Source organism: Pelobates fuscus, chromosome 6 (genome assembly GCF_036172605.1).
Source record: "Pelobates fuscus isolate aPelFus1 chromosome 6, aPelFus1.pri, whole genome shotgun sequence".
In the NCBI taxonomy this organism is placed as follows: Eukaryota; Metazoa; Chordata; class Amphibia; order Anura; family Pelobatidae; genus Pelobates; species Pelobates fuscus.
Genome location: NC_086322.1, coordinates 87,468,377 through 87,487,759, shown reverse-complemented (window position 1 = coordinate 87,487,759; position 19,383 = coordinate 87,468,377). Strand labels below are relative to the sequence as shown.

General features: G+C 40.0%; 1 protein-coding gene across 2 annotated transcripts in view; it reads left to right on the top strand.

The window, feature by feature from the left end:
• Window positions 1-19,383, top strand: part of TEC (tec protein tyrosine kinase) — a 104,639-nt gene that overhangs the window by 272 nt on the left and 84,984 nt on the right. Inside the window, exon 1 of one of the 2 annotated variants that reach the window (XM_063457930.1) lies at window positions 107-193. The exons of the other annotated variant lie outside the window; for it this stretch is intronic. The gene's annotated coding sequence lies outside the window, so the exon portion shown is untranslated. Of the gene's footprint in view, window positions 1-106; window positions 194-19,383 lie in introns of those variants that run through there. 2 annotated transcript variants of the gene reach the window in all.

Here is a 19,383-nt window from a genome sequence, read left to right as displayed (position 1 = left end):
TTCTGTTCAATGTTCAACCTGTGTTCTGTGTTCTGCTTGCTTTGATCTTAGAGGGTGTGAGTCACGCATGGTGTCGTCACTCATTGTTCTGTTTCTGTTTTTAACACTCACACTTCCGCAGTGGTGACAGTGTCTGAGTGTGAGTAGGGGATTCTGCACTCGGGCTCACAGCTTTCCAGGAGCACAGGCTAAGGTACAGTGAGATCCCTGGCAGTGCAGGGTTTGTACTTAGTGTGTGTGTGTGATTGCACTTGTTATGGCTGAATACAAACAGAGGAAGAGATGCATGTTTCCTGCGGTGTGTGTGTGAGTTCTTGTTTATTTGACAGACCGGTTTCACAAGGTTCCATCTCCTTTGGAGTAGTAGAGCCCCAAACATTACTATCCAGTTACCTGTTGCTGGGGTGAGTCAAACACTAGAGTCACTGAGGCTTATTTAGTCTGCCAACCTGCTACATAGTGTGTGAGAGCAGAGGAGGGTGATGTCTGCTTCTGTTTTGACCCTTTGAGATATTTAATAGAGGAATTAACTAAGATGTGACTTGCAAAGACTAGATTCCCTTTCCTGATATTCACTTATCTCTTGTAATTGAATATCAGTTATCACATTAACTTCTGTGGGGAAATTGCTATTCAATAACAAGATTATCTCCTCTAACAGAATCTAGAATACAAACTTTACTTCAACAATTTAACATAAACAGCAAACTGTTGAGAACATTATTATTATTATTATATCTGCTGGTTTTCATTTTGTCTTGTATCACATTTATAGCCCCTGATGTAGAATGCTTGTATTGTGTTTATGGTGAGTGGTGTACACTATATCCTTTAGAAGTGTGACATTGTGCAGGACCTTATTTTATCAAATGTTTATCTAATTTGGCTTGAAATTATTATATAAATGGGATAAAAAAAAATTGTACACGTATATCATAAAGAATATTACCCTCTGGGCTTTTGATGCCAAATCATTTGAGCGCCTGATGTCATTTATAAGCAATGCAGAAAAACCTGTTGCACTCTATTGAGGAGATTGAATATCATGGGAAATGTAGTACATAATAGGTGTCTCTAGGGGTAACCAACAATACCCTGTGTGGACTGAATACCCTAACAAGGAAGCACACTTCATACTTAAATTATAGAGATTTGTGTTATTTGTCCATTGTCTGATTGATTTGTTAAATTTTTGTATTTATTACTGGCATTTATAAAGCTCCAACATATTCTGCAGCGCTGTACAATTGGGAAAAAGACGAACATAATAAGAACAGACTGATGCAACAGGTAGAGGACCCTGCCCGTATGAATCCATTGCATGTTGGAAATAATAATACTGTGTGTATGTATGTATGTATGTATATATATATATACACACACACAATGATCATGACTCCTGTGGGTAGTTAGCAATTTACTTTTGAAAAAAAGTTTAAAAATCCCTGGTATTTAGCCCACAGAAGTTGGTTGATTTGTTGTTTTAGGTAGCCTGGCCAGGTGTTACAGCTATTCTGTATTCTTACTGATACACAAGGATACAAATTTTCATTTTTTGAAAGGTTCTATAAGACTTCTCCCATCAGTGGAACCTTCTACCGGAAAATGGCCGTCATGTCAGCACTGATTGATACACTATGTCAAAGGGTTCCATGGGAAAAATGAATTCGGAATCCCTTAGTAAAAGTTTACATAAAGAAATACTATGAAGTTAGTTAGCAATTAAGTTACAAAGTTTAAATCATAATAGTGGAGACAAAGACAAATTTCAACTCTTTTTTTGCCTCCTCTAGTAAATATTAGATTCACTGAAACTGGACAGGGTGCTGCCCCTTTCAGTAAATATTCTCACACTTCTTCTGCGAGCTGGAGTTCTCTACCAATTACTTTAGTACATTTGCTGTCTGTTCTAAATATTTTTTGGAAAATCATACACATGTTGATTGCAAGCTGTGTAGCAAATACATGCTAATACAAATAGATCTGTGTTGGTAAACCATATCAGCTCCTACGTCATGGGGACCACACCACAGCACCATTCATTTGGAATATCTACTGTAATGATATCCTCCACTATGTATTTAGTATACACATCTCTAGGAAAAAGTCTGTTTTAAAAACAGTCTGATGCCAACTACATTCCTGTTTGGAGGATTTAGCATTCTGTCCTTATAAAAATAAATAAATAATAGAATTAATTTTTAACTTAAAATTTTGGTGATGCAATGGTCTCCTAGCTATTTTTTCTGAACCTTTGCTCACTGTATGCAAATCAAAGCTGTTTCCCAATAATTTATTGCATATTTGGCTTGTTAATCATTACTCAACATAAAATACTCCGGAACATAGTTGCATTTTATTGTCTAACCGGACCTTAAAAGTTGCTCATGTTTGCAAGCTTGAGGAGCTCATTTCACACTCAACATGGTTGATTTTCTACTCGTTAAGGCTCAGTTTTACACTTCCCAATGGCTAGTGGCGAGCATTTTTTGTTTTTGTTTAATTATTTATTTTTTTAACCTGATTTTATTTTTGGAGAGAGCGGGAGAGAACCAAATGAAGACAACACTTACCCAGGTTGTTATCATGAATCTAATGCCACTTTATTGAATCAGAATCAGGGTAAATTTACAGTAGGATCAATGTTTCAAGAATCTTAATAAAAGTCCATTGTGGGACTGAAACGTCGATTCTGTTGTAAATGTACACTTAGTCCGCTTCAATAAAGAAGCATTATATTCAAGACAAACACCTGTGTTGTGCTCTTTTCACTTGGTTCTCTAAATTGTTTGGCCGGAGCTTAAACACCCATGCAAGGAATATACAGCAGAGATGTTGAGTGCCTTGCTCAAGTTAATATATATAATATGTGTGTGTAGATATACAGTCAGGTCCATAAATATTGGGACAGCGACAAAATTCTAATCTTTTTGGCTCTATACACCAAAACAATGGGTTTGAAATGAAACAAACGAGATGTGCTTTAACTGCAGACTTTCAGCTTTAATTTGAGGATATTTACATCCAAATCAGGTGAACAGTGTAGGAATTACAACAGTTTGTATATGTGCCTCCCACTTTTTAAGGGACCAAAAGTAATGGGACAGATTAAAGGGACACTATAGTCACCTGAACAACTTTAGCTTAATGAAGCAGTTTTGGTGTATAGAACATGCCCCTGCAGCCTCACTGCTCAATCCTCTGCCATTTAGGAGTTAAATCCCTTTGTTTATGAACCCTAGTCACACCTCCCTGCATGTGACTTGCACAGCCTTCCATAAACACTTCCTGTAAAGATAGCCCTATTTAGGCTTTCTTTATTTCAAGTTCTGTTTAATTAAGATTTTCTTATCCCCTGCTATGTTAATAGCTTGCTATACCCTGCAAGAGCATCCTGTATGTGATTAAAGTTCAATTTAGAGATTGAGATACAATTATTTAAGGTAAATTACATCTGTTTGTAAGTGAAACCAGTTTTGTTTTCATGCAGGCTCTGTCAATCATAGCCGGGGGAGGTGTGGCTAGGGCTGCATAAACAGAAACAAAGTTATTTAACTCCTAAATGACAGTGAATTGAGCAGTGAAATTGCAGGGGAATGATCTATACACTATAATGGCAATAATAATAATAATAATAATAATAATAATAATAACTGCTTTATGAAGCTAAAGTAATTTAGGTGACTATAGTGTTCCTTTAAGAGTCATAAATCAAACTTTTACTTTTTAATACATGGTTGCAAATCCTTTGCAGTCAATTACAGCCCGAAGTCTGGAACGCATAGACATCACCAGACGCTGGGTTTCATCCCTGGTGATGCTCTGCCAGGCCTCTACTGCAACTGTATTCAGTTCCTGCTTGTTCTTTGGGCATTTTCCGTTCAGTTTTGTCTTCATCAAGTGAAATGCATGCTCAATCGGATTCAGGTCAGGTGATTGACTTGGCCATTGCATAACATTCCACTTCTTTCCCTTAAACAACTCTTTGGTTGCTTTTGCAGTCTGCTTCGGGTCATTGTCCTTCTGCACTGTGAAGCGCTGTCCAATGAGTTCTGAAGCATTTGGCTGAATATGAGCAGATAATATTGCCCGAAACACTTCAGAATTCATCCTGCTGCTTTTGTCAGCAGTCACATCATCAATAAATACAAGAGAACCAGTTCCATTGGCAGCCATATATGCCCACGCCATGTCACTACCACCACCATGCTTCACTGATGAGGTGGGATGCTTTGGATCATGAGCAGTTCCTTTCCTTCTCCATACTCTTCTCTTCCCATCACTCTGGTACAAGTTGATCTTGGTCTCATCTGTCCATAGGATGTTGTTTCAGAACTGTGAAGGCTTTTTTTAGATGTTTCTTGGCAAACTCTAATCTGGCCTTCCTGTTTTTGAGGCTCACCAATGGTTTACATCTTGTGGTGAACCCTCTGTATTCACTCTGGTGAAGTCTTCTCTTGATTGTTGACTTTGACACACATACACCTACCTCCTGGAGAGTGTTCTTGATCTGGCCAACTGTTGCGAAGGGTGTTTTCTTCACCAGGGAAAGAATTCTTCGGTCATCCACCACAGTTGTTTTCCGTGGTCTTCCGGGTCTTTTGGTGTTGCTGAGCTTACCGGTGCGTTGTTTCTTTTTAAGTATGTTCCAAACAGTTGATTTGGCCACAGCTAATGTGTTTGCTGTCTCTCTGATGGGTTTGTTTTGTTTTTTCAGCCTAATGATGGCTTGCTTCACTGATAGTGACAGCTCTTTGGATCTCATATTGAGAGTTGACAGCAACAGATTCCAAATGCAAATAGCACACTTGAAATTAATTCTGGACCTTTTATCTGCTCCTTGTAAATAGGATAATGAGGGAATAACACACACCTGGCCATGGAACAGCTGAGCAGCCAATTGTCCCATTACTTTTGGTCCTTTGAAAAGTGGGAGGCACATATACAAACTGTTGTAATTCCTACACCGTTCACCTGATTTGGATGTAAATACCCTCAAATTAAAGCTGAAAGTCTGCAGTTAAAGCACATCTTGTTCATTTCATTTCAAACCCATTGTGTTGGTGTATAGAGCCAAAAAGATTAGAATTGTGTGGATGTCCCAATATTTATGGACCTGACTGTATGCTCAAGGTTAATATATATATTTGAAGGAAGAAGGGTGCACTCTCCAGGTCTTATCAATGTGATTTATTAAAATTATTGCATAAATTTTGTCCCGGGTCAAATTTGAATAAATCACATTGAAAAAACCTGAAGAGTGTACCCTTCTTCCTTCAACTATACTTAAATGCAGGTTGCACCAAGGCAAGCTTTCTAAATGATATGTTACAAGGGGTGAGTGCCAAGTATACTTTGAAATAAATATGTATGTATGTGCAGATATAAATACCATAGGCAAATGAATGTTTTTCCTAAATCCTTTGCTGTTTTACTGCAGACAGTTGTGTAGACATTACATTTAACACAGCATTTCCTGTATAATCTGCACTCGTTTGTAATGTATGATGCAACATTTTTTGTAGACAGTGCAACTGACAGTAAATACCTATTGCAGGCAAGTAATACACTGCGTGCAGAATTATTAGGCAAATGAGTATTTTGACCACATCATCCTCTTTATGCATGTTGTCTTACTCCAAGCTGTATAGGCTCGAAAGCCTACTACCAATTAAGCATATTAGGTGATGTGCATCTCTGTAATGAGAAGGGGTGTGGTCTAATGACATCAACACCCTATATCAGGGGTGCATAATTATTAGGCAACCTCCTTTCCTTTGGCAAAATGGGTCAAAAGAAGGACTTGACAGGCTCAGAAAAGTTAAAAATAGTGAGATATCTTGCAGAGGGATGCAGCACTCTTAAAATTGCAAAGCTTCTGAAGCGTGATCATCGAACAATCAAGCGTTTCATTCAAAATAGTCAACAGGGTCGCAAGAAGCGTGTGGAGAAACCAAGGCGCAAAATAACTGCCCATGAACTGAGAAAAGTCAAGCGTGCAGCTGCCAAGATGCCACTTGCCACCAGTCTGGCCATATTTCAGAGCTGCAATATCACTAGAGTGCCCGAAAGCACAAGGTGTGCAATACTCAGAGACATGGTCAAGGTAAGAAAGGCTGAAAGACGACCACCATTGAACAAGACACACAAGCTGAAACGTCAAGACTGGGCCAAGAAATATCTCAAGACTGATTTTTCTAAGGTTTTATGGACTGATGAAATGAGAGTGAGTCTTGATGGGCCAGATGGATGGATTGGTAAAGGGCAGAGAGCTCCAGTCTGACTCAGACGCCAGCAAGGTGGAGGTGGAGTACTGGTTTGGGCTGGTATCATCAAAGATGAGCTTGTGGGGCCTTTTCGGGTTGAGGATGGAGTCAAGCTCAACTCCCAGTTTCTGGAAGACACCTTCTTCAAGCAGTGGTACAGGAAGAAGTCTGCATCCTTCAAGAAAAACAGCAATTTTACTTACCGTAAATTCCTTTTTTCTTTGTATAGTGGCAGTACTCACAGTTGGGGATGTTCCTTCCTATCTGGGACAAGAAGCTCCCCCTTCTTCCGGTTTTTATGCCTGTGCTCCGCCTGCTGCCTCCATAAATCCTGTATGCCCTGTACACTCGCCAGTAATAAAAAAGAACCCAAACGGAGACAGAATCATGCAAAATTCATTTAATCTATACAAAAAGTGGAGGGAAAGCCAGTACTGCCACTATACAAAGAAAAAAGGAATTTACGGTAAGTAAAATTGCTGTTTTTCCCTTCGTATAGTGGCAGTACTCACAGTTGGGATATATCAAGATCCCCGTAAAAAAGAAAGGGTGGGAACTCAGCAGGCCACAGCTTGCAACACCTTACGCCCAAATTCAGCCTCAGATGAAGAGAATATGTCCAGCCTATAATGCTTGATAAAGGTATGCAATGAAGACCAGGTAGCCGCTTTGCAGATGTCTTCAGGCGAAGCCGCAGCTCTTTCAGCCCATGAGGTAGCCATAGCCCTAGTCGAATGAGCCCTCAATGGAAATTTTAGGGGAATCCCTTTGGAGCGATAGGCCAACCTGATGGTATTGGTCAGCCATCTAGCTAATGAGGGTCCAGAGACAGCATTACCCACACCTATGCCTTGAAAGTAGATGAAAAGATGATCTGAGGATCTAAACTCCCGAGTTTTATGAAGGTAACATTTCAGGGATCTCCTAACATCAAGGAAATGCAATTTCTCTTCCAGCTTAGACGTGGGCGATTGACAAAAGGCTGGCAGAACAATAGGCTGGTTGATTGCAGCACTTGAAATAACCTTAGGCAGAAAAGAAGGTCTGGGATGTAGAACTACTTTTTCTCGATGAAATATGGTGAATTCCGGCGAAGAAGATAGAGCTCGGATCTCACCAATTCTCCTAGCGGAGGTAATTGCCACCAGGAAGGCCGTCTTGAGGGTAAGGAATTTGATGGAGACTTGAAACAAAGGTTCAAAAGGAGGTTCACAAAGGGCTTGAAGAACCAGAGACAAGTCCCACGTAGGAAAGGAAACCAGCCTGGGAGGCCTCTTCAACCGTATGGACTTAATAAACCTTCGAACCAGAGGGTTAGAAGCAATATCCTGAACCAGGAAGTGACTAAGCGCAGAAATCTGGCCCTTGAGTGTGGATACCCCTAGGCCGGCTTCAAACCCATCTTGCAAAAAAGAAAGAATTTCCGGAACTGAGGCATTGGCCGGATCAGAATTCCGGGGACGACACCAGGTTCTGAACTTCATCCAAACCCTGAAATAGATTCTTGAAGTAGACGAGCGGACAGATGACAGCAAAACGTCACATAGACGGTCAGAAAGACCCTGACCTTGGAGTATCATCCTTGCAGCAACCATGCCGTCAGGTGAAACATTGACAGAGTTTCTTCTGGAAGCTTCACGTTCTCTAAAATGTGAGAAGAGACCGGGAGGTGCCAATGAGAGATGGCCATGTTTTCTACTTCCGAAAACCAACTTCTGTTCGGCCAGAAGGGCAGGACTGCCAGAATTCTTGCCTTCTCCCATCTTATTTTCTGAACAATTCTTGGGATAAGGGCTATAGGCGGGAAGACATAAGCCAGATCGAAAATCCAAGGGAACGATAGACCGTCTAGGACATCTGGGTAATCTTCTGAATGAAGTGACGCAAATCTCCGCACCTTTCTGTTCCTCCTTGTTGCCAACAAGTCCATCTCTGGCCTGCCGAAGCGTGCAACCAGCTCCAGAAAAACTTCGTTTGATAGAGCCCAGTCTGCTTGAGACCAATGTCTTCTGCTGAGGTCGTCTGCAATCACGTTTAGAGACCCTTTGATATGGGTAGCTGATATTGCGCGAAGATTCGCTTGGGCCCAAGACATTATGTGGTAGCAAAGATCTTGAAGAGCTTTGATCTTTGTGCCCCCTTGGTGATTCAAGTAGGCCACCGTAGTGGCGTTGTCCGACTGAATCCTCACCGACTGATTGGCGATGAGAGAACGGAAGGCAATTAGGGCTTCCCAGACCGCTTTTAACTCCCTGAAATTCGAGGAAGCGCATGCCTCTTCTTTGTTCCAAAGCCCTTGATGGAAATGAGAGCCTAGATGAGCGCCCCAACCCTTCTGGGAGGCATCTGTGGTTATTGTAATCCATCGTTTCAGAGCGAACGACAGGCCCTTTGAAATGTTGTCTCTTACTTTCCACCAGTTCAGCTGTCTTTTTACCGTGTCGGATAGACGGAATGGGGCGTCCAGATCTTCCTGTTTTCGCGTCCACTGGGACAGAATGTCCCACTGTAATGGTTTGGATTCCGCCTTTGCCCAGGCGACGGCCGGTATTGAAGACGTTAGGAGGCCTAGCAACCTCATAGCATCTCTGATTGAGCTTAGGTTTCTTTGCAGCTTTGATACTGCTTTGAAAATCCCCACCTGTTTCTTTTTTGGAAGAAAAAGAGATAGGGACTGGGAATCTATCCGAAGCCCCAGGAATACTAAACTCTGGGACGGGGTTAATTCGGACTTTTCCAGGTTCAGGATCCAACCGTGATCTTTTAAAACCTTCATTGCAATCTCTAGATGAAGTTCCAGCAGTTGCCTTGACTGTGCCTTCAGGAACCAATCGTCCAGGTATGGAACGATTGCAATACCTTTCAGACGCAAAACTGCTGCCACGGGTGCCAGAATTTTTGTAAAAACTCGAGGAGCCGAAGATAGGCCAAAGGGAAGCGCCTTGAACTGCAAATGGAGAATCCTTCGCCTTCTCGTTAGAACTGCAAATCTGAGAAACTTCCTGGAAGGTTCTGCCACTGGAATATGCAGATAGGCGTCTTTTAAATCCAACTTTGCCATGAAATCTCCCTTTTGTAATATGTGTGTTACAGACAGAATGCTCTCCATACGGAACTTCTGGTATGGTATGCAGGTGTTGACTTGCTTTAGGTCTAGGATCGGACGAAAGGATCCATCTGGTTTTTGCACCAGGAAAAGACGTGAGTAGACTCCTTGAAGTTCCCAACCTTTGGGTACCTTCTCCACTACATTTTTTCTTAAAAGGATGAGTGCTTCCGTAAGCAGGGCCTCTGATTTTACCTTTGAAGGATAGCTTGACAGAAGGAAGGATGGTCGAGGACTTGAAGAAAACTTTATCCTGTAACCTTCTGAAACGGTTCTTAAAATCCACCCATTTGAAGAACTTTTTCTCCATTCGTGGGAGAAGAACCGAAGGCGTCCTCCCACTTTTTTGGCGTCAAAACTTCCTCTTTTTATCTTGTTTGTTGAATTCATGCCTAGACCACTGGCTGTTATTGCCACCCTGTTTGTGGAACCTGCGAAACCGCCCTTGGTAACGAAAGGACCGCTGGTTCTTGTACTGGAATCTCTTATATCCCTGGGCTCTTGGTTCCAGCGGAAGGGCTTTCTTCGTATCTGACATTTGTTTAATAATGTCTTCCAAAGGGGTACCAAACAGCTTGTTCCTCTCGAAGGGTAATTCACATAACGCTGCCTTCGATGCTGAATCAGCTGTCCATGTACGAAGCCAAAGGGCCCTCCTGGCTACTGATGATAACCCCATAATTCTTGCTGAGAAACGAAGACACTCTTCAGCAGTATCCGAAAGGAATTCATTGGATAGCTTCAGCAGGAACATGAGATGGGAAGGGTCCATATCGGATTTTCCCATAAGGGAATCTTCCAGTGCGTGAAGCCAAACACTCTGGGCTCTGAGCACTGCCGAACCCGCAATTTCAGCTCTGCACTGAAAGCCTGCGGCCTGGTATATTCGTCTACATGAAGTTTCGGCTCTTTTGTCCATAGGATCCTTGAGGCCAGAGACTTCGCCAATAGGTATAGTGGTCTTTTTAGATAGTTGGGCAATTTGAATATCTACCTTAGGAAGATCTTCCCACTTTTCCTCAGACTGTAGCTTGAACAGTAGTTTAAAATGTTTTGAAATGAACGCCCGCCTTTCAGGATTCTTCCATTCCCTGTGAAGGAGATCCAATATTTTTGGAGACATAGGGAAACCTTTAACCTTCACATTGGTAGGTTCCGTCTCTTGAAAAGCCGCACTCACTTCTTTAATGAATCTTTTCAATTCTTCTGGTGGAAAACCCTCCTCCACACTAGAAGTCAGGCTGGAAATATCCGAAGGGGAAGAAAGGGAACATTCTCCAGAAGAGACGTCCGACTCAGAAGGGGATCTATTCCTCCTACGTTTTTTAGGCAATTTCTCTTGAATTGCAGGGTCTTTCTTCATGGTATCCTTAAAGGACTCAAATGTCTGGGACAAATTTTCCTGAAACCAGCTCAGGAAGGATGTCATATCCGATTGTTTTGTTTTTTCAAGTAATTCAGAAGCGCACTGATTACACGTCTTTTTACGACATCCGTCAGGTAGAGGAACAGCACATTCCAGACAACTTAAGTGCTTAGACTTGCTTGTGGCTTTTTTGGGCACAGAAGTAGACATCTTGTCCTTATCTGCCTTGTCCGGAGCTATAGGGCTGGACATATCTGTAAACCAGAATAAGGAAGCAATTAATAAAAATTTAAAATTTAAAATTTACGCATGCAATTTAATAGGTATTGATAAAGAGGAGAGTTTAAAAAGTTAAACCTCACCTTTATCCACCTGAGATCCGTGCAGGAGGGCTGGTGACACGGAGAAACCGAACTGTACACCCACCTTTGGGGCCAGAAGGGTTTAGCACAGCTTATATACCGATTTTGAATTTCGCGCCAAAAACTCCGGATCGCGCATGCGCAGTAGCGCGATACCGGGTCTGGTGGAACGCAACGCCACCCGGGCGTGCGTTCCACTGCTGTGCGCATGCGCAAGTCCCACGAGGAGGACCGCCCGGGAACTCCAAAGGGGAAGCCACATAAAAAGTCCTACCTGGTCTGGTTCCGTAACGCCAGACCGGAAACCTCTCAGCCACTCAGCTCCCACCCGGGGAGCTATCGGGCGCACACCTCCTCGATCAGCAGCCTGTGCTGATCGCACCATCTCCACCAGCTGGGGAACCTGTCCGTCCCGTTATCGGGACAAGAAGAACTGGCGAGTGTACAGGGCATACAGGATTTATGGAGGCAGCAGGCGGAGCACAGGCATAAAAACCGGAAGAAGGGGGAGCTTCTTGTCCCAGATAGGAAGGAACATCCCCAACTGTGAGTACTGCCACTATACGAAGGGAAAAACATGATTTTCATGCAGGACAATGCTCCATCACACGCGTCCAAGTACTCCACAGCGTGGCTGGCAAGAAAGGGTATAAAAGAAGAAAATCTAATGACATGGCCTCCTTGTTCACCTGATCTGAACCCCATTGAGAACCTGTGGTCCATCATCAAATGTGAGATTTACAAGGAGGGAAAACAGTACACCTCTCTGAACAGTGTCTGGGAGGCTGTGGTTGCTGCTGCACGCAATGTTGATGGTGAACAGATCAAAACACTGACAGAATCCATGGATGGCAGGCTTTTGAGTGTCCTTGCAAAGAAAGGTGGCTATATTGGTCACTGATTTGTTTTTGTTATGTTTTTGAATGTCAGAAATGTATATTTGTGAATGTTGAGATGTTATATTGGTTTCACTGGTAAAAATAAATAATTGAAATGGGTATATATTTGTTTTTTGTTAAGTTGCCTAATAATTATGCACAGTAATAGTCACCTGCACACACAGATATCCCCCTAAAATAGCTATAACTAAAAACAAACTAAAAACTACTTCCAAAAATATTCAGCTTTGATATTAATGAGTTTTTTGGGTTCATTGAGAACATGGTTGTTGTTCAATAATAAAATTAATCCTCAAAAATACAACTTGCCTAATAATTCTGCACTCCCTGTATAACTGTTACCTATTATTGTAATAGACTGTGCAGGTGCAGACCTTCCAGACTGGTAGAATGCTCTGGCTACCTAAAGCCCACCCCTTTGACTTGGCACATGTATTGAAGTTCCACCTGTATCCTCTGCTCCTGATATCCAATGTGTGTTTATCAGTTTAGCTCTATTATTATTTTATTTCATTTCTGACTGGAACTTATTGTTTATTTTGTTTTTTTTTAACTTCCAGCGTTAGTCTCTCCTATTAGTCCGGCCATCATAAGGCCATGTAATATGTCTGACTATCCTTTCCTACTGTGCCTTTGATAATGTTAAAGCTTTGCCTTTGTGAGGATCCCTTTTAATTGTGACAAAGGGTATCTCCAAGCACAATGATCACATCAGTGATTTGAAGTGTTCATTGTGCCTGGGGTCTGAATATGAAGCTACGCAGAAGCTGGTTTGTCCTGTTACATAGAAATTGGGCCAAGGTACTCCTAGCATTATAATATGTGAATATAACCTTTCAGAGGCATAGCAAGGTCATGTGGTGCCAGGGGCAACTCCAAAAGGTGAGCCCCCATCACTCCCCCATCAAAATAGGTTTATCTTCCACTCACAGGTTAACCACACCTGGTTCCATACACACACTTACTGGTACACACTAACACACATGCACACACTGCCACAGAGATACTGTCTCATACACACTGTGACACATACAAACACACATTGTTAACTACAAAACACCCAGAATTAGGCATACCCCTCCCACCCCCATGGTGGTACATACCTTATCGGAGAGCCGGCCGGGGTCATTAGCTCAAGCGGCTTGAGCACTCCCGCCTTCACACGAGCCGAACGGCTCGATCACTTCTGAGCAGGCCACTTGCGCTGACCGTAGCAAATGGTCACGCGGCCCGCCTCGCACGAAGAACGCGGCTTAGCCTTCCTGTGAAATTCATCAATTTTTTATTTGCAATTTAGGTATTGAAGATCAATAATAGAAACCAGGTACTCTTCTTAATGATGGTTGCTTTATATTATTATTAAATTAAAATTATTTGTCTGTTCCAATCATTTGGTTTTATTTTAGGCAATGCCATTTAACATTCAACATCTCATCTTTGCCCTAAATATTGATTTATTTATTTTGTGTAAACCTTGTGGCTCTCTGGGTTCAATACTATTTCAAATACCTCTTACTTTTACGTAGTGATGTGTTTAGGCACCCAGTTTTTTTTTTAAGATTTTTGATAATAGAATATATGATTGGGTTGTGATTTGTACTTTCTTCCTTTATCTTTGATTACTATTTTTTGTTTATTGTCATTTTTATACTTTCATGGCTAATCTCTCATGAGACTAGGGATATTTAGTAGAAAGCTTATTATTTGGTTTAATATTGCGATAATAGATGTTCTCGAAGGCACAGACAGATGTTCTAATGCTGTTCAAATATCATTGTTACTTTAGTCATTTTTAAAAAGATTTTCTTTTTTTATGCACTACATTCTTTTGATTTACTTTTTTTCCACCTTTTTTGATGCTTAGTTTATCTACTGTGCTCTCTATAATAAGCACAGCAACAATTCCTCCTTGACTTTCATTTAGTTAGCAACTATATCTTAGGTAGTTGCTACTATAGCTTTTAATTTTGATACTTTGTTGCAAGAGGTTATCACTCAATTTGTAATAGCTGTGTGTGTGCTATTCATATGGAAATTGTAGTTTTTATTTTTTTATTTTATCTGCTGCTTACTATTTTACGATCGAACTAATAAAAGTTGTTTTCATTTTCCAAGTAACACTTCTTTGTTTTTGCTACACAACACACACACTGTTACACAGAAATGTAAATCCATATTATTACACACCGTTAAAAACTGACACAGAGACTCATGCAATTAAAGAGCAGTGGCAGTTTCTCTTTAAAATGGACCTAACTTGCCAGTATCTTATGCAATGACATAATTTATTATAAAGATACATTTTACACTTGGTTACTTTGGGAGCTGTTTATAGGATTTGTTAATGTTACATTACCTGTTGGAGAGTAGCACTGTAATGACTGTTGGAGGGTTCTCCTGCACTTCCCTGTCACTCAGTTTGCCAGCTCTACCCTGTTACAATTCTTCAAGCATACAGAGATCTCTGCTGATGATAGATTGACAGATGAGTAAACACCACATTATTAAAGAGCATTAAATTAAAAATATATATTTGTTGGCATTTCTGCTTGCACAACGTGTAGAATTTGTAAAATGTTTTTTGGGTAGTGTGGACCCCCCCCCTGTACTGTAAACTTATTTGTAATCCAACGTGGGGACACACTTCCCACTGCAGTCTGATCCACATGGAGTATATGCAGCAATCTCCTGCGATTCGCCAATCTAATGCTTTTTCATGAGATAAACTAAATCCATTGGACTCATACAGCATCAGTGATCAACACACTTTACTGAAGACCGTGTTGGTTGGCTGGTAGCCATCAGTAGACATGGAAACTTGAAAATATAAACCGTGTTTTTTTTTTTTCAAAAATGACACTGTTTACAGCAACAACTCTGCAGTGGGTGTAATTATGCTCACAAATCTCTTTATTAAGATAAAGTCATATTAGTGATTAGAGTGTCCCTTTAAAGAATACAAGGTATAGAATGGAAAAGCAAAAAAATGGGGAAGTGGGGAGAAATACCATAAAACAAACACAATGTATATTGTTTTGGGTTTTTGAAGAGTAGACTGTTTTTCTTTTGACCTTTTACTGTGAGAATGTATTTATTTATGCAAATATGGACCTTTTAGACTGGAAAATAGCACCTCCACCACAAATCTAAGTAAGTTCTTGTTGATTCTAGCAAAGTAATAGATGAAGCATGCCCTTCCTTATCTCTGTTATAAACAATTATTACTAACGCATACCTGATTTTCTTTAAGTTTGGCCTTACATTTAAAATTAACGTTGAATGCACCTTGAATTCTCACTTTAAGGAAAACAGTGAAAGTTTAAATTAGTGCACCATTTTACATTCACATTGGAGACCTCAGCGGTTTTACTCCAGAAAACAGATCTCCATCTTCCTTACAGGGTTATTCGAGTGAGAACTGAAAGTAAAGATCAAATATAAGACTGAGAAGAGGAACTGGATGCTTAGAATGTTTAGAATACGTCTATTTTGACCTTAAATTTGAATTTCACATTGAATAACTCTGTTACTTTTAAACTCTTTGAACTTTGTATTTTATTGTAATGATTTGTAGACCCAGGACATACTTGAAAACAAGAGAAATCTCAATGTATCTTTCCTGGTAAAATATTTTATAAATAAATAAATAATCACATATTCAGAGAAGCATATAATTTATCATCTCTGTAAAGAACTACACCATTTCCTGAAAGTCATCTCACCAAAACTACCTTTTCTGTCTCACCTTATCATTTTCCACACTAGCATCTGCTGCATAGATAAGTCTGATGTGTATCTTATCTCTCATATCTCCAGTTAATTCTCTCCCCTCTCCTCCCCAGTTAGAATTCTCCCTTGCATTCAGTCCACACTCCTTCTGTGATGGTTAATGTCTCATCTGAATCCCCGGAGAAGGGAGATACTCAACCTCCCATACAGTGCAAACAAACAAGCTTTGGAGTAAGATGGCCTCATGAAAGTCATCTGAAACACAGACCAACTAACAGCTGGGAAACAGTACTACATTAATGCATTCAATGTTAGATAGCTGACGTGTCTGAGCTTTTGGGAGTGAGTGAAGATCTTATGTGGTCAGGTCCAGCATGTAGGTTAGGACAGCTGGCAAAATATTAAGGCCCGACATGCAATGTAGGGGTCAGATATGGTGCTCAATCGCAGGCACAGGAAAGGCAGGATATTGTCATAGGAATGGTAGAAACTATGCATAGAGAGCTCAAAGATCCATGTTGATGTTGAAAAATGCAAAGTTATGCACTTCGGCGTAAAGAATACACAAGCAACGTATACCCTTAATGGAAGTGAATTAGGGATAACAACACACGAAAAGGACTTGGGAATTGTTATAGACAACAAACTATGCAACAATGTGCAATGTCAATCAGCAGTGGCCAAGGCCAGTAAGGTATTGTCATGCATGAAAAAGGGCATTCATTCTCGGGACGAGAATATCATTTTGCCTCTCTATAAATCACTGGTAAGACCACATATTGAATATGCTGTGCAATTTTGGGCACCTGTTCTAAAGAAGGATATCATGGCACTAGAAAAAGTGCAGAGGCGGGCTACAAAATTAATAAAAGGAATGGAACATATCAGCTATGAAGAAAGGTTAACAAATTTAAACCAATTTAGTTTAGAAAAACGTCGCCTGAGAGGGGATATGATAACATTATACAAATATATTCGGGCCAATACAAACCATTGTGTGGAAATCTATTCACAAACCGGACTTTACATAGGACACGAGGCCATGCGTTTAGACTAGAAGAAAGAAGATTTCGTCTATGGCAAAGGAAAGGTTTTTTTTACTGTAAGAACAATCAGGATGTGGAATTCTCTGCCTGAAGAAGTGGTTTTATCAGAGTCCATACATATGTTCAAACAGCTACTAGATGCATACTTGCAAAGACAGAATATTCAAGGATATAATCTTTCAATGTAGGGTAATATGTGCTTGATTCAAGGATAAATCTGACTGCCATTCTGGGGTCAAGAAGGATTTTTTTTGTCCTAGCTTGTTGCAAAATTGTGCTTCAAACTGGGTTTTTTTTTTTTTGTTTTTTTTTTGCCTTTTGGATCAACAGCAAAAAACAGGTGTGAGGAAGGTTGAACTTGATGGACGCAAGTCTCTTTTCAGCTATGTAACTATGTAACTATGTAACTATGTTTAGGGCATATGGGACAAGTGGTTAACCCTTAGTGCAATTACAACTAAATGGTGGAAGGATCTAAAGAGGCACCATACAAGTTGACTGCATTATTATGGTCTTCATAAAGTGCGTGTGTCGCACAAAATGCTTAGATTATGCTATTAGCATGAGGATATTAACTTTTTTTTTCACTTTAGGGTGTTCTATTACTATTTTAAATTTTGCTAATAAAAGTTTGAGTTTTTAAGAACTTAAATGATCTATTTTTTCCAATTGGAGCCAAAACTTCAGGTTCAGAGGTAGATAGCCAAGAAACTGTTTGTAGCTTGCAAGTAGCATTTTATGGAAAAACGGAAGCCTTTCAAAGTAGTACTCTGAGTATGCCAGCATCGTTTCTGCATGTGTGGATCAATGATGCATGATGTTGATTTGGATTTTTTTATTTTTTGGGATCTGAGCACACCAGTAAATTTTATGGTTTTATTGCTTGTCTGTCTGTTTCTGCCTGCTGTAATTGACTAGATACACCCTGTCAACCTGCTGGTTTAGTACTCACCGTCCCATTTATTGCTGTTATTGGCTGTACTTTTAATTATTACCACTGCAGTTTCCCTCACCTCCCCATTATAATGACCCTCTGCAGCTAGGGAGAGTAAAAAAAAAAAAAAAAAAAAGCATAACCGGATTTATGGTCTTTTGCCCAAAAATCTGATTGATTCGTACGAGAAATTGTGTAAATCACCCTCATTGGCTATCAAATACCATCTTTTATTTCAATATTTCCTTTTTCGGCAGTAATTAATCTGCCCTAAAAGACAAGCCTGCCTAGTGGGCTTTCATAAAGTTTTAGCACCAGGCAGTGGAGTTGGACAAACTCCACTTCCCCCGTTGCAGCCCCCATTTTGACTCCATGTCTGCCCCTTTTAGCTCATTGAAATTGTGATTGAGCAGAAGGTTCTTGGCGATGACTTACTTACAGTGATTAAATTATTTTGCAATGATTAAACCCCCAAAGTTGTAGTTCAGCCTACACCAGCCACCCTGCTAATCCCTTGTGGGGATATTTATGGGATAATAATAGTAAACAGTTGAGAATTGCCCACTATTTCAATTCTCAGATCCCAAAGATCGTTATCGTGTAAGTGAAATGTATTCCATATAAATAAAATCACAATTTGTTATAAAAATAGATACAATTTATTGTGACAATTTAAATAATAATAATATGTAACATGCGTGACAATAATCAATGAATATTCAGTATAACATGGTATGCAATTAATGGCAATACATTCCACTGGCTAACATAGCAATTGTCAAAACAATGATTTATGATGGGCTTCACAGAGAAACGAAAGTTTCGCACAGAGAAAGCTTCCAGCGAATAGCCATAAAGACTGTAGCTGAAAGTTAGAATAACCCTTTCAATGCTGGCTAGACCTCCTAGGTAATTAAGACCTATTCTCATGTGATTTTAAATAAAATAACATTTAAACCAGCTCATTAGTCATTTTCTGGAACCATCCAATTAGAGTAATCTACCTTTTTCTATAAGCAGAATTTTAACTTGCCTAAACAGATATTTTATCTTATTTTAGAGCAAATCAATACACCTGGATAAATATCACGATATACTAACATGTGATATGTCACATTAATACATATTTATTCTTTTCTATCTGCAGAATAGAATGCTTAATTATGTACTTCTTATTTAACTAAGATTTCTAAATATCGAAATCTGATCGTGATTTATCCAGTCATATATCATGCTATTAGAAAATTTTAATTAATTTAGATTAATTAAATGAAGCCAGTATAATTACCAGTTGAGTAGATATTTTCATCAGATTAGTAGGTATTCTCAGGAATTTGAATGTCATGGGTCTCTTTCTCTGTCTCCTGACTTAGCCTGCTTCCAACTCTTTGCCCCCGACTGCTCACTCTCTTGCTTCCTTGCTTTGCTTTGCTTTCTCTGCATTCTCTGCATACCTCTCTCTTCCATTTGTCTTAACTTTTAAAGGAAAAATTCACTAGGTGATAGACCAATAGAAACACTGGGGGTGTGGTTACCTTCCAGATAACAATTTAAGTATTTGGTCTATAGAGGGCAGTCTCGTCCTACTAAACATACCTATCCAGGAAAGAGTTAACTTTTCCTGGTGGCTATTTTGACGTCATTTACCTTATCTTTATGGTTGTCTATAACTTAC